Here is a 14,625-nt window from a genome sequence, read left to right as displayed (position 1 = left end):
CTATATTGGGAAAGAAAACTTCAATTGGCAGGGACAAAAATTGAAGTTTTAAATTTAGTTCTCACCTCCTGTGACTGCAGTAACCAAAAATTCTCCCACCACTTCTCCAGCCTGACACTGCCATCTATAGCAGTCTCCTGCCATGGATGCTTGCAGCAATGACGCTGCTAGCAGAGAACAGAACAAGTGGTTGTGTTGCAAACATGAAGTGTTCTGTGGAAAGCAGGTTTGGATGCTACATCAGTACAAGCATTAGCAGCCAATCACTTGAACTGGTGCAGCTGCTGTGGGATTAGCACAGAGGATGACTGATTTCTAGCCTAGGAGGAGGTATTCCTGGAGCAAGAGCCACAGCATCCCTTTCAATGCCAGTTTGGTGTATATAGGCAAGCCATGGACTTCTTTCTAGAAAAAAGGAAGGTAAAGCCATCCACCTCACAAAAGTTGAAGGAGCACTGATTTGGAACAGCACTGTCTGCAATTTCAATCAAAGTTCAAACACGTAAATCTGCAAATGTAGCGTGAAGTCTGTCAGGGGCTCATGGAAACTACTGCAGAATTTCACCAGCAAACTGTAAACCTTTCAAACCCCCCTTCAGAACACCATGCAAAGACTATAAAGCTCAGAAAAAAACAGCAGAAATTCCTAAGCAATACCATAATGAAATCTATGCTTAGGTTCACAGGTATTCATTGAATAATACTGACTAGTACCATTCTACCAGGTGTTATTTACAAATTCTCATAAATACATATTCACAGTACTTATTTTTACCAGAAACCATCAACATCAGGAATCTAATAGGATTCAGAAAGAGAATCTGAGAATAAATGTGAGGTGATAAGCATCCCACATTCAAGATGAGACTGATACTGGAATTGAGCAATATTCAGAAGTAGGCTGTACTGCAACAACCCTTTTTTTTTTTCCTTCTGCTTCTATGTCAAGCTTCTACAGCTCAGGAGACTCAAGTAAGTATGTGATCAGCCTAGAGGGTCATTTCAGACTTCTCTGTTGTTTGTTGATGCTGTTTATATATAAAATTCTTAAACACTCACTAGGACAGCCCTTAGAACATAAACTTCACGTTTCCCAAGTTCAAAATAAAAGACCTAACTAGCAAGCATCGGCACGCATAGGCACAGTCTTCACAAGAGAAGCTGAGAGATACACATCCCAGACCATCCTACAAACTGGTGATAATGGGATTCCCTGAGAAGCAAGTTTCTGTTCCATACCTTGCTCCAACATAAATAGAGCAGGAATCTGCAACTGGGCAGGTTTCACACACAGATGACTGTTGTCACCACTGCAGTTCAAAGTATAAATATGTGGGCAGGAACACCTCTATTTCCCCAAATGTCACGTTTGCCCTAATTGTTGAATCTGGTGGAAAATAGTCAATTTGGCCTAAGTGTGTAAACAGCCTGGCATCAAGCAAGCAAACAAACCCCCTGCATAATCTAGCTGTCCCCCATATTAGCCACAGATCTAGACTGAGTACCTGTATCAGAGACAAATATGTCCAAAATTATCATAATTATGCATAATAACATCTGAAGAAGCTATTAAACATTATTTGGGTTTTAAGCCAATTTCAAACTACAAAGCATTGGATTCACCTTGAGCGTGGGATGCAAATTATCTCAAATTTGTTCTTACAATTCCCTCTGAAGCATTTGGCATTAGTCATTGTCACAGACCCCAGGTTTAATTTAGCAAAGTCGTTCCAACATTCAGTCCTCCAGGCCATAAAATTGAAAGAGAATGAGCTGCATTATGAAATTCTGTCCTATAACAATAACATTAGAGCTAGTGACAGCATTTCTGTACACACTACAATAAGCAAACCATTCATGAGTCTAACAAGTGCATTCCTAGTTTCATGTTCTTGTCCAAATTCAGACTGAAATTTATTATATCAGTCATTATATCAGAATCACTGCTACAATGGTCTACTTGCAGACTTATGATGATCTCCCCTTCCAAGATTTTGATCTTAACAGTCCAAAATAACCTGTTTTAGCAACTATGCAAATCAGTCTCAAATGCTGTCAAACCAAATAAAGCTCTATACCCCCCACAAAAACAAGTTTGGTCGTATGAAAATGTAATGTGTCATTAATTTATTTATTTTACCACTAGTTTATTTATTTTACAATAATGACATGCTAACAGAACATTAATACAGACTGGGAAAAACATAGCCCATTTCTGAAACAGAAAATATAATTTTAAAAGCCCTGGAATATTAGTGATGGCAAAATTTAAAATCTCAGATATATAATCTAGAGTTCAGTGAACCTGCAGAAAAGGTTTACACATGTCAAGAATATCCAAGACTCACATAGGCATTACAGGACTAAATAAAATTATAAAAACCAACAACAACCCCCTCATACATTTGATTTCTTCCTGAGTGGAAGTTCACTACAATTAATACAAGCATAACTGTCAGGTGTTCCCATCATTATACAACGGCAGATGCTATCTGGAGAAGTAAGATAAATTATTTATCAAATGATTGTAAATATCATCAAATTCAGTGCAGCCAGCCATTCAAAAGGCTTCTAATAAATTATTTGATATAGCTCTAATGGAAAGCATGAGCTATTCAGAAACATTTGCTATTAAGCAGCATCATACTAATGTTTTGAAATTCTACCCAGACATGTCCGAAAGTGACATCCTATGAATCACATTACAAAGATCTTCTCCTGCTTTTGAAATATCAGCTATCAGCACCATCCAAGAATTTACATAAATTAAGAAACAAGTGTTTTTGGCAGTCACGTGTCACGATGGAGAACATGCAGATTTTTATTCTGCGCAGCCTAAGCATTTTTTTTTCCCCTCCTGAACAAAAAAAGATGCCCACATCATTTACCACATCAACTGCATCATAAATATCCACCAAGGCTTCTCCAGAGCATTAAACAATGCCTGTACAGTACAAAGGCAACTTCCCAGTAATAACAGGTTGTACTGTATTGTTCGAGGCACATTCCTTCCCAAGGAAAATCTATTTCAAGATTAAAGCTGAAAAGCTTTCTGTCTATTAAAATGAGTAGACTCTTTGTCATTCCAAGAGACTATATGACACTGTTAATGGAGAAAGGACTCTAGGAAAAGTTGGGAGCAAACTCCCAAATTTAGGATAAGGCACACAAGGCCAGTGGACAAACATTGATGGGTAAATTATCTGGCATTTATTTGATTTTTAAAATAAAACAACAAATAATGTTCATAAGGAGTTTATGCATTTTAAATTAATATGCTAACCTGCTATTAACCACATCCCAGTAAACAGGAAATGTTAAGCAAATGCTTGGGATGAATAATTTTACAATTTATGAGAACAAAATCTAGCAATCATGCTTAGAGCAGTGTCATGAAACAATCAGCCCTTTGGTCCAAAATGCTAGCATGGCTTCTACTAGCTTCTAGAACTACAGATGCTCATTACTACAGTCACCCACAGATGGATGCGAGGTGCACAGTGGCAGGACGTGAGGAAACACAGATTGCAACACAGGAAATTGCCAGTAGATTAAGAAAAGAAAATAAATACACCACAAAGGCAGGCAGACACTGGCACCACCACAACCACAGGGACTGTGGCATCTCCAACCTCAGAGATGCTCAGAACTCACCTGGACAAGGTCTGAGAAACCTTATCCAACTGGACTTGTCTGGGGCGTGGGAGCAGGACTAGATGACATCCAGAGGGCCTTTCCGATTTCAAATACTCTGTGATTTGATGTTTTTAAAATTCCTTTCCTTATTGGAGATACACTTTTCATTTTTCATTTACACAAGTCTCCTGTACATTTGCAGTGGGTTTATAATGAAAATCAGAATTCTCCTTTGTGAGCAATCATGACCATTCATACAGACAACACAATATACACATGATATATTGTATCAGCTGATACAGTAGCTAAAAAACCAAAAAGATTAATTTACAAGATAATAACCAGTACTGACCCTTGCACCTTGTTGTCACTCCTTCAACCTGTATCACCCACATGTTGCAGATGTTCCAGAGAGAAGTGACAAGACAGAAAAGGAAGGAAACACCAGCCCAAAAAAGCTCGAGTCACTGTAAAAAGAATGTCATGAATCAGGTGTGCCAGCACATTAGACCTTGAGCCTCATGCTGAAGACACACTGTGGAGGACAAAGCCATGAGTATCGTTGTTCATGTGCTTAAGAGGTGACCTTAAGGAAGATACAGCAAAAGCATCCTGTGTGCACCTGTGGATATTAACTGCCTCACAGTTGCCTGTACCACTGAAACTACATTCTTTTTTTTTTCATGGAAAAACAGCTTTAAACCCCCACAACCGCCACGAGGCCTCCAGAACCACTTTATTTCCCACTCCTTAAATAAGAACTGTGCTAATTTTAAAACGCATTGTGATGGGAGGCACATCTAAAAATAAGTTTGTCGGCTCTCAGCGGGCCCCGTCTCGGCCCAGGCCCGTCTCTGGCAGCGCAGCCGTCACGGTGCCTCTCGGCGGCCCCGCAACGGGGCCAGGGCGGCAGGTGGGGCGGCGGCTTTGTCTGCGACCGGGCGCTGAGCGAAGGCGGCGGCAGCAGCGCGGAGACCGCCGGCTGGCGACCGGGCTCTGCGGCGGATGGCAGGGGCAACGTCCACCTCATCGGCATCCCCCAAACTTTCTTCCGGGCCGCGAGGGAACAGACGCCGCCGCAAGCCCCCGGAGCGGAGCCGGGGATCGCCCGGTGTCTCCGCCTCTCCTCGTTACCGGGGCGCGGCCGAGCGCCGCCTCCCCTCTCCAGCCGCCCGCCAGCCGCCCGCCAGCCGCCGGGGACGCGCCACGCTTCGGCCACCCGCTACCCTCCCCACGCCAGCCGCCGCCCGCCCGCTCGCTGCCTGCCTGCCTGCCTCCCTCCCTCCCTCCCTCCCTCCCTCACTCACTCACCCGCGCCCGGCGAGCACAGCCACCGACGCGTCTTTCGCTCGCTCCCTCCCTCCCTCCCTCCTGTCAAGTTGAGCCCGGCCTCCCTCCGCCCGACCCCTCCCTCGCGATCGGGAGCGGCGGCAGCCGGACGACCCCTCCGTCAGCGGCGCCTGGCACCGCCCCTCTCTCACCTGGGTCCTGCCGCCGCTGCCGCGGGGGGAGCGGGGAGGCGGAGGCGACTCCGGGTAGTCCCGCTCGGCAGCGAAATCGTGCTGCTCCGCCCGGAGCTCCCTGCGTGGGGCGGAGCGGAGCGGAGCGGAGCGGGGCGGGCGGCTCCTCCCCGCCGGGACGTCCCGGGAGGCGAAGGGTGCGGTGGGCCGGGTTGGGTGCGGCTGCCTACTGTCCGTCAGGAAGACACGGAGGAACCAGGGAGTCGTAGTTGGAGAGCGGGGCAGCCTCGGCAGGGCCGGTCGGGAGCTCGCCGATCTGCGGTGAAGGGGTGGCAGGAGGCCTCAGCGCTGCGGGGAGAGGGTGCGGCGGGGGGACAGGGACCGGCTGTGGGGCTGCGGGACCCGGCTGCCAGCGCCGGCAGCGGCCGCGGGCAGGGCGAGCCGGCCGGGGAAACTTCCCTGGCAAGGAAGAGTTCTCAGAAACGGCCTCGGCACTGCGTTACACCATCCTAGCGCCGCTCCCTGCGAGCAGCAAGTGTCCCCGGTCAGATAACCCTGCTCGGAACGGAGATGCTCTCTGTGTGGAACAGGGAAATGGCGTTATACAAAGGTGTAAACCGGAGGATTTTCAGAGAAACGTGCAGTGCCGGTAGTACCTGACAGCAGCGAGGTTTTAAACGGAAATTCCAGTTGGGGTGTGGGTGTAAAATGAGTCAGAAAGGCTAAATGAAATCAGAAATCAGGGGAAGCTGCACTGAGAGCTCTGCTCGGTGTTCAGAAAGAGCAGGAACGTGGTTCTAGGTGAGACAGCATACCACTCGCTGCACACTGTGGGAGTGGTGAGGAACTGGTACAAGATTCGAAGACTGCCGTGTCGGGCGACTTGCAAGGTGACAGTATGTGTGGAAGGAGTCAACCAGGAAAGACTTGAAGCCATTCACTCACTTTCATGAAGTGCATACACCAATGCCCTATAGTCCTGCATTGCTACACACACCTTCAACATAGTGTTCCTGTTCATTCATTCTGGTTGGCCCAGAAATCCAGCCATATCCTGGGCTGCATCAAAAGGAGTGTGACCAGCAGGTCAAAGGAGGTGATCCTGCCCCTCTACTCTGCTCTCATGAGACCTCACCTGGAGTATTGTGTGCAGTTCTGGTGTCCTCAACAGAAAAAGGACATGGAACTGTTGGAACAAGTCCAGAGGAGACCATGAGGATGATCAGGGAACTGGAGCACCTCCCGAATGAAGACAGGCTGAGAAAGTTGGGGCTGTTCAGCCTGCAGAAGAGAAGGCTGCGTGGAGACCTCATAGCAGCCTTCCAGTATCTGAAGGGGCTATAAGGATGCTGGGGACAGACTCTTCATTAGGGACTGTAGTGGTAGCACAAGGGGTAATGGGTTCAAACTTAACAGGGGAAGTTTAGATTGGATATAAGGAGGAAGTTCTTTCCTGTTAGGGTGATGAGGCACTGGAATGGGTTGCCCAAGGAAGTTGTGAATGCTCCATCCTTGGCAGTGTTCAAGACCAGGTTGGACAAAGCCTTGAGTGAGATGGTTTAGTGTGAGGTGTCCCTGCCCATGGCAGGGGGGTTGGAACTAGATGATCTTAAGGTCCTTTCCAACCCTAACTATTCTATGATCCTATGATTCTATGATTCATAGAATCACGGAATGATTTGGGTTGGAGAGGACCTTAAAGCTCATCCAGTTCCAACCCCTTTCCACGCACAGGGACACCTTCTACTATACCAGGTTGATCAAAGCCCCATCCAGGCTGGCCTTGAACAACTGCAATGATGGGGCAGCTACAACTTCTTTGGGATCCTCTTATCGCTTGCCAGTCATGTTTTAGATAATTTTTAGAAATACTGAGGAGTACTTCTAGGAATACAGACAAGTTGCGCAAAGGCTGTTTTGAGGGTGCATGTGTTGGCTTGGAAATTAAAAATTTTGTCAGCTGTAAGATACAAAGACATGTAATAACTTCTCTTCAGCTTTGGGAAAACAGGCTTGTACAAGCAGCTCGGTGTCTTCTTCCTATGAGTAACATACTGTTTCTTAAAGACAATGGTGGGGGAGGCCTGGTTGCCTAGGGAGGGATGTTCTTTCTCCCTGTATCCTTCCAGTAAGCTTTCTGCATCTCTCTCTCCTGCTGAAGTCACCTGTAGTTTTTTCTTCCTGCACGTATGCTGGGCTGGCTTCCATGTGCAGAGCTGCCAGTCAGAGACGTATCATTAGTCTTTCCAAATTAGTAAGAGGCTCAAGTAAAACTGGAATTAGTGGCAACGTTAATTAGTGGAGAGACTAACTGGGGTGTCTCTTCCACTTCTTCCTCAGTTATCATGAAATGTCAAAGTATATAGTATCTTTGAGGCTTATATCCCAATTTTCCACTCAACTTGTCAAACTGGCAAAGGCTTCAAAATTTGTTAGAGGCATGTGCTGATGGACAGAAGGACAGAATGACAAAATAATCACGTAAGCCCCCCCATCGTTTCTGATTGATTCCAGATCATATATGACTCGTGTTAGTTTGTGATCCATTATAAACCAGATAGTATATTGCAGTTAGACACCTCTGTGGCAACTAAATTATGGTGTGACATAAAACATAACTCATAGCAATTGGTTTTGAAATTAAAACTCTTGACTCTCAGAGAGTAATTATGAATGGGAATTCTTTGTCCAGCAATGATGTATCTAACAGGGTGTCACAGGGTGATGAAATCGAGGATCTATTGTTGTCTATGCATCATCCATACACCATCTGTGCAGTGCCTTACTGCCAGGCAGCACAGACCCATTATGGGAGATGGGGTAATAGACCTCTGCCTGCCTTTTAGTGCTGCTCATCAGTCTGCAAGGCAAGCTCTTAAATATTTTGGGTCGATGTCAGAGCGTTGAGAGTGAAGAGGTAAGAGACAGTGTTTGTACACTGTCAGCTAATTCAGTGCTTCAGCCTTCCCTAAAATCTCACCTTTGATGTTCTGTAGGAAAACTGTTTGGTAAATACTTGCACCTGAGAACCACCATTCCCCTTACTGTGAGTTTGTATTTTCTGTTCCCTTTTCCTGATTAGACAGCTTTCTGATGTTCCTTATTGCATCAGTTTATTCTGCATGAAAAGTCAATATTGGTCTGGAGCCATTTTATATCCCTAGACCTGTATCTTGGGGATAATTTTATGAGAAAACTCAGCATCTTCATTGTAGACTTTGACCTTTAGAACAATTAATTAATGAAGATAAGGTATAATTAGCACAAATGGAAGGGTATTCTGATGAGAATACAGGAAAAGCAGTGTCATTACCTCTAGCACCTAAGATGTCTTTGCAAGCTGTGCCATCTTGTAGGTTGAGACTAAGCTCTTGAAAGCATCTTGGAATTTTGAAGAGGTGTAAGGTTGCATGAGAACATCAATTAAATCTCTACACATACAACTTACAAGCACAGCTGAGATCCAAGAATTTAAAGGTTATACACACAATATTCATCTCTGAGAGTGAGTAGTGTGGGCAAGAAATTAAATCTTGGCTTATTCCCTGGAGTGCACTAACCAATGCAGCTGAGCCACTGCAGGACTGATTGTGATTGTGCATGCTGCGACAAAATTTCTATCCTTTGTTTGGCAAAAAAGAGGAGCAGAGGGGAAATTGTGACTTAGAAAGGATTGGGTGAGCCCCCTTGTCCTCAGGGCAGCTAGATTTGTAATTACATTTAACTAGGATTGCTCTTAAAGCCACAGTCTGGTTTTCTAATGTGTGTTGAAATCCATTTTGAGAACCAGTGGTTCACTTAAAAGGCAACTCTATCCCAACCATCCTTTGGGTGTGGAAAGAGTGGGCTGTGCTAACATAACACTTTATTTATCTAATACTCTTTGAAATATTTGACTTTATTAAAAAGAGACTGAAACCCATTATGTCCTTTGTCCCATATTTGACAGATGCTAGAAGTAGACACAAACAGAGACTTGCGTTGTGTTAGTGACTGGAAAAGGGCCAGCATTAACTGTGTGTCACTCAGTTTCCCCTCTCTCCACCCCCTTGAGATTTTTCATGCCAAGAATGTTTTAAAAGGTGTTGGAGGGATATAGCTGGAGTTTAGTTCATGAGTTTAGCTCTTTTTTGTGTATTAGAATAATTTCAGATGGGGTTAGGATGGTCTTATTTTAGATATTTTTGTTGTTCACTTAGGAAATCTCATTCCTCAAATGCAGATGGGCATCATCCAGTTTGGGCTTTTTTGCTATCCTGCCCATAAAGCATGATCAGGTCTTTTTATGAATACAGAAAATATGTTAAAGAGAAAGAGTTGATTATTTTAGCATTTCAGCTATCAAGTAATCTATTCAGTAATCTGTTCTACTGTGGATCAAAATTTTACTAGAACAGGCTGCTAGGAGGCAAGAGCAATCTAGGCTGAAGGATAAAAAGTAAATTAGATATAAGGAAGAAGCTCTTCTCTATGAGAGTGCTGAGGCACTGGAGCAGGTTGCCCAGAGAAGTTGTAGCTGCCCCATCCCTGGCAGCATGCAAGACAGGGCTCGACGGGACTTGGAGCAGCCTGGTCTAGTGAAAGGTGTTCCTGGCCATGGCAGGTGGGTTAGGACTAGATGATCTTTAAGGTTCCTTCTGACCCAAACCATTCTATGATTCTATGAATGAATTAACAGGAACAGGATGTTGGAGGATTGTGTAATGATGAAGGATTATAGGGTGTTGGTGTGTGCACTTCAAGAAAGAAAGTGAGTGAAATTAAGGGAAAGACTGTTGGGGATCTATTAGAAGTGAGGAAACAGTGCACTGAAACAGTGAGGGAGGCAGGAGGCGGGTTTGGAGAAAGACTGGAATGGTAGGGAGGATGTGAAGGGAGACAGATGGGCTGAGATAAAGAATGTGCAGAGGAAGAAAAGGAATAAAATTGATAAAGAGAGAAGGAAGGAAAGTAAAGAAGGTGTTATAGGGGGACACTGGGAAAAGTGTGGGGTATGTAGTGGAAAGTTAAAGATTGTTGTAAAGGAGACAAACATATGGGGGAAATACTGAATGGGAATCTGTGCAAGAAAGGTCACTGTGTGGAAGAGGAAGGGAATGGAGTGTCTGAACTCTTTTGGCCTCATTTTCTGTTATTTATCTAATATTGTCAGTTCTTCATAGTAGTAAGTAATGGTACTGAAGTCCCTTGCAAGTAAATTAGAATACCTGTGTTCTTACAAGGATAGCGAAGGTTGAATTTCCAGCTTGAAGTGATTACTCACAAGGTGTTCATGCTGGCTGAAGGGCTGGGAGCTGGGATGTCATTTAATAAAGTGGCCAGCATACTTTTAAAGATCACACAAGTTGTCTGGAAGCTCTCCGTGAAGCTCAGTATTTTTAGAATAGAAATTTGGGGGGGTTTAACATTTTATCTCTGCATCTTTTGGCTTTAAAAATGCCTATTTTGCTGACTTAACAGGTATTAGGAATCCACACATAACAAATTTTATAGCACAACTTTTAATGAGAAGGAATTTTGTACCCTAACAAAAAGAAAGTGATGCGCTATGATAGTTTGGGTTCGTTTGGTTTCTTCGTTTCTGTTTCCAAGGAAACATGCTTGAGATGCATGTCTGGAAAAATCATAGAGAGTTGCAAATGATAATTTATCAGTTTGATAAAATTGATAACAAATTGTTTTCCTAGTTTGGGCATTTTGGTACATCTAAGATCAAAATGTTGTTGCAGTGTCTTTCAGAAGAGAGCAACTCTCACAGCAGGTAACATGGCTTGAAGACCCCAGCTTTTCTGCTTCTTCCCCCTTCAGTTGGTGGCCTACTGAAAATGAAGGGCAAGGGAAACTTTCAGACCTTTCAAAATTATCAAATTCAAATTATTTGCTATGACAACAGGGGAATGGCATTAAGCACCTTTCTGCTTGACTCTCCCTGCTTTTTCAAAGTATGCAGGGTACAGGTGCTCTTCTGTTGTTGCATTACATGTATTTGCACTTCGGTAACACCCAAAGGTCAACTCTTTTTGCTCAGTAGTGACAAGTTCTGTGAAATATGTGATTTTGCAAACTCCTATTCCTATGTTAACAAATGCTACACTAGCAGAGGTATAAAATTGTTATTGCTAAGTGCTGACACCTCCTTTCTCTCCTGACATTGAGAACTGTTTTTAAGTAAGGTTTAAAATTACATAATTTTTATATTAGGCAGAGCTTGCCCATTTCTTTTAATTTAGGACAATCCAAGAAAATCCTGTTTCGATTCACTGAAGGCCATGATCAGAGAAATGACATTCTTAAATACAGTCTCAGTTATTTCCAGTGACTGGAATAGATCTTTCATTTAAAAAAAATTGCATTTCCTTTGTGGAGTCTTTGGTCCAGAAGTGTCTTATTTCAACAATGAGATTTCAGGCAGGACTTTCACAACTACTAACTCATCAGATCTGTGAACCTACCTCTGCCTGTTTCTGTTAGTTGGGATAAGTGTGGACAGACTGAATGGGAGGTGATGGTGGAGCTGACTTTGGCACCTGTCAGAAGTGTGTTGTGGGGGTATATTTGATGACTACAAAAAGTACCACCTGCAAAACATGCCACATGGAGAATCATCCTCCGGGGGATAATAGATGAAATGCATTTTGATAACAGACTTCATCGGTTCACAGAGGGAGGCACTGTCCTGAAGTACTTGTCTTCACCACCCTTCAGATGCTTACAGACCCCTCAGATGCCTTCCACAAACTCTGTGTGCTATGGACTTGCATCTAACGATACTGTTTCTTCCTGACAGGGGGACTAAAAGGTGGAAATTTGTTGCCAAAATCTAAATAAATAGAACTGTAATAGTTTGTCCCCTCTAAAGGACTCAAGCATGCAGTGCAGTTCTGTGTGGCTTCTTGGCTTTGTCATTTCCACTAGTGCAAGGGGGTGCAAAAAGGTGATGTTTTGTGGTGGTTTGTGCAAGCAACTTCTCTAATAGAATTATTTGATTCAGAGCAATCGTGAATAGGGTCATAGCTGATTGGGAAATAAGCCTTACTGGAGTTAATTATAGTTGTTTAACAGGGACTACAGTACTAGACCAAGCACCAATATATATCCCCTATGTAGGGGAGAGGCAGGACTGTGCACATTTCCTGGACTTCTAGACTTGGAAATTGTCAGAAATTCCTGTTTCTTCTTCCTTCAGACCCAAACATGCAGCAGAAGTTTACAGGCTGCCTTTCTGATGCAATTTAATTCTTTAATTCTGCACCTGAACTCACTGTATGATGTAGTAATTTCACGCTCTCTGTTGCTTATGCTCATTTCACATAAATGCTTAGTGCGTCACTATCCTAAAGTGGAACTGGTTATTATCAAAGGCTCTGTTTTCTAATGCAGTACAATCTTTGTCATAGGAGTCATAGTTTTTAAGGCTATTGACAGAAAATACAAACCTAAAGACTCAAAAGTACGTTTAAATGCATTAAAATTGATGAAGTTTTTCTACACAAGGAGGTCGGGCAGCTGCCTTTAAACATGTTTTGTTTATGGGATAAAGCTAATATTTAGCAATAGCTACCTTTTTCACTCCAGAGCCTCCTTGAAGAAGAATTTTAAGTTGTCCTTAATTGCATGGTAGACACTTTGGGTGGGATTCAGCTGCCTCAGCACAGATGCCTGGTGCCCTTTGAGAAGCCCTGGGGCAGTGAAGTCATATGCGGGGTTGGCAGACGTGCTTAGGGACCCATGGAGATGCCTGCGCTCCCAGAGACTATACCTAGACTTCTCTAATGGCACTAGACACCTGTGTTTAGATAGGTGAATTTCCCCCTTTATGGCAAGGACTGCCTGGCAAAATTCCCCTGGTAGACATTTACAGGTTTTAGTTAAGTCCTAATGCTTATTTTGGGTTTAATTTTAGTGGGAGTTTTCTCAGTGGTGTATAAAGGTTCCACTGCAGTCCACTGTTGTCCTCTTTTCAAGTGACTACTAGCTTAATGTCTGTCTGCTTGATGAAAAGAAGGGGGGGGGGGGAAGGGAAGCATCTGAATCTTTAGTACAAGGAATTCTGTTTAATTTAGTTTGTGCAGAGCTAAGCCCTCAAGAAGCAAGTACTTAAGTCCAGATTAAGTTTTAATTTATATGAATAAAAGTTCAGAGTATTTTCACCAATTTCAGAGTATCATTTCAGATACTCAGCAATATGAGTGAGTGCAGAATTAATACATAAATTCATACAGTACTTAAGGTACAATAATCTTCCTGTATAAACTTATAATTTAATGCCCAATTTATGCCCTCTGTCTTAATGATAAGCAAAAATGCTTCTGCTGTCAGAAATAATTACATTATTACAATTTTTGATCCATTGCTTTTGGTTAATGGTATTCTTTCAAGGTCTGTCTTTTGAATACCCCTTTGTATTCAAGTCCATTTGACAACATATTTATCACTGCATCAATATAATTTTATATTTTGAGTAGAAATTTGGAAGCAATTTTGAGGTATTCTGTGGTGCCTGATCACAGTAGAGCCATCAAAGGTGTTTGCAGGTATATCTAGTAGCTGTTTCAAAGGATTAAGAAGCAGAATTCACTGAAGACCAACATTCAGTTTTACATTCAGGGTGAACTGATCTAGTTGTTTTCTGCTGCCAAAAGAAAGCAGACTCTCTTTTGTCCCCCATTATTCTCCTCACTCACTGAACGCTGCACAAGCTCATTTAATTCACCAACCTGAGAGAAAACTAGTCCACAAAAAAAAAAAAAAAAAAAAAAAAAGTAATTTTCTGATGGGTTCCAAAAAAGCTCAGACAAATGTCAGAGCTAGTGCAGAAGGAGTGGAGCCACACAGCTGGGCATTAAAGAGGGGCAGAGAAAGATGAGTGGGGAAGCAATGGGGGAAAGACATTCCACTTTGGTAAATCACGATAAAGTCAGCTGCTTGTCTAACCACAATCGCAGTTCACAACCGGATGAGTATTTGGAATGGGGGTGTCACTGTTGCCCTTAGCTCTGTAGATTTCACAGCCAAATGACATGCAGAGCCATGGTTTTAATGAGCAGTTAGTATGCATCTGTGCAGAACTACGTGCCCTAAAGGAACCAGTTAAGGTGTATATTTAGTCAGATTTCATATGATCACTGCTCATGAGATCCTGATTCCTATGCCAGCCTAAGTATTTGGCATGATGCTTTCTGTCAAAATTTGTTTGCATTTACCTGTCACTTGGCTTCCATACAGATTGCCAGGTACCAGCCTTATTGCCTTATACAACTTCCTGGTGTGATTGGTTCAGCCTTTTGCTATCAAAAAGCCAAGGCTAGCACTTTGACTAACCAAAGGGGTATTTCAGAGCTCAGATAGAAAACAGGAATATACTTTTCTGTACATAAAATACTTGTTTTTTAAAACCAAAGGTAGCACACAAGCATGTCATGCAACAAAATATTTCTAGGCACTGAAAACTTGTGAAATACATATGATACTTTGGGTGGATCAGTAATTAAGAGATATACCACCCTGTGTTATTCATAAATCTTCCTAA

General features: G+C 43.1%; 1 protein-coding gene across 3 annotated transcripts in view; it reads right to left on the bottom strand.

The window, feature by feature from the left end:
- The window catches only part of FRY (FRY microtubule binding protein), a 230,182-nt gene extending 224,942 nt beyond the window's left edge, over positions 1-5,240 (bottom strand). For 2 of the 3 annotated variants that reach the window (XM_057410413.1, XM_057410416.1), the window contains exon 1: positions 5,118-5,240. The gene's annotated coding sequence lies outside the window, so the exon portion shown is untranslated. Of the gene's footprint in view, positions 1-4,947; positions 5,018-5,117 lie in introns of those variants that run through there. The other variant, XM_057410415.1, reaches the window with a different exon arrangement.
- Positions 5,241-14,625: the final 9,385 nt, after the last annotated feature.

The sequence above is a fragment of the Pezoporus wallicus genome, unplaced genomic scaffold (genome assembly GCF_028554395.1).
Source record: "Pezoporus wallicus isolate ANWC-B61680 ecotype Strahan unplaced genomic scaffold, APGP_CSIRO_Pwel_v1 contig_1876, whole genome shotgun sequence".
Taxonomy (NCBI): Eukaryota; Metazoa; Chordata; class Aves; order Psittaciformes; family Psittacidae; genus Pezoporus; species Pezoporus wallicus.
This window is presented reverse-complemented; position numbering and strand designations above follow the sequence as displayed.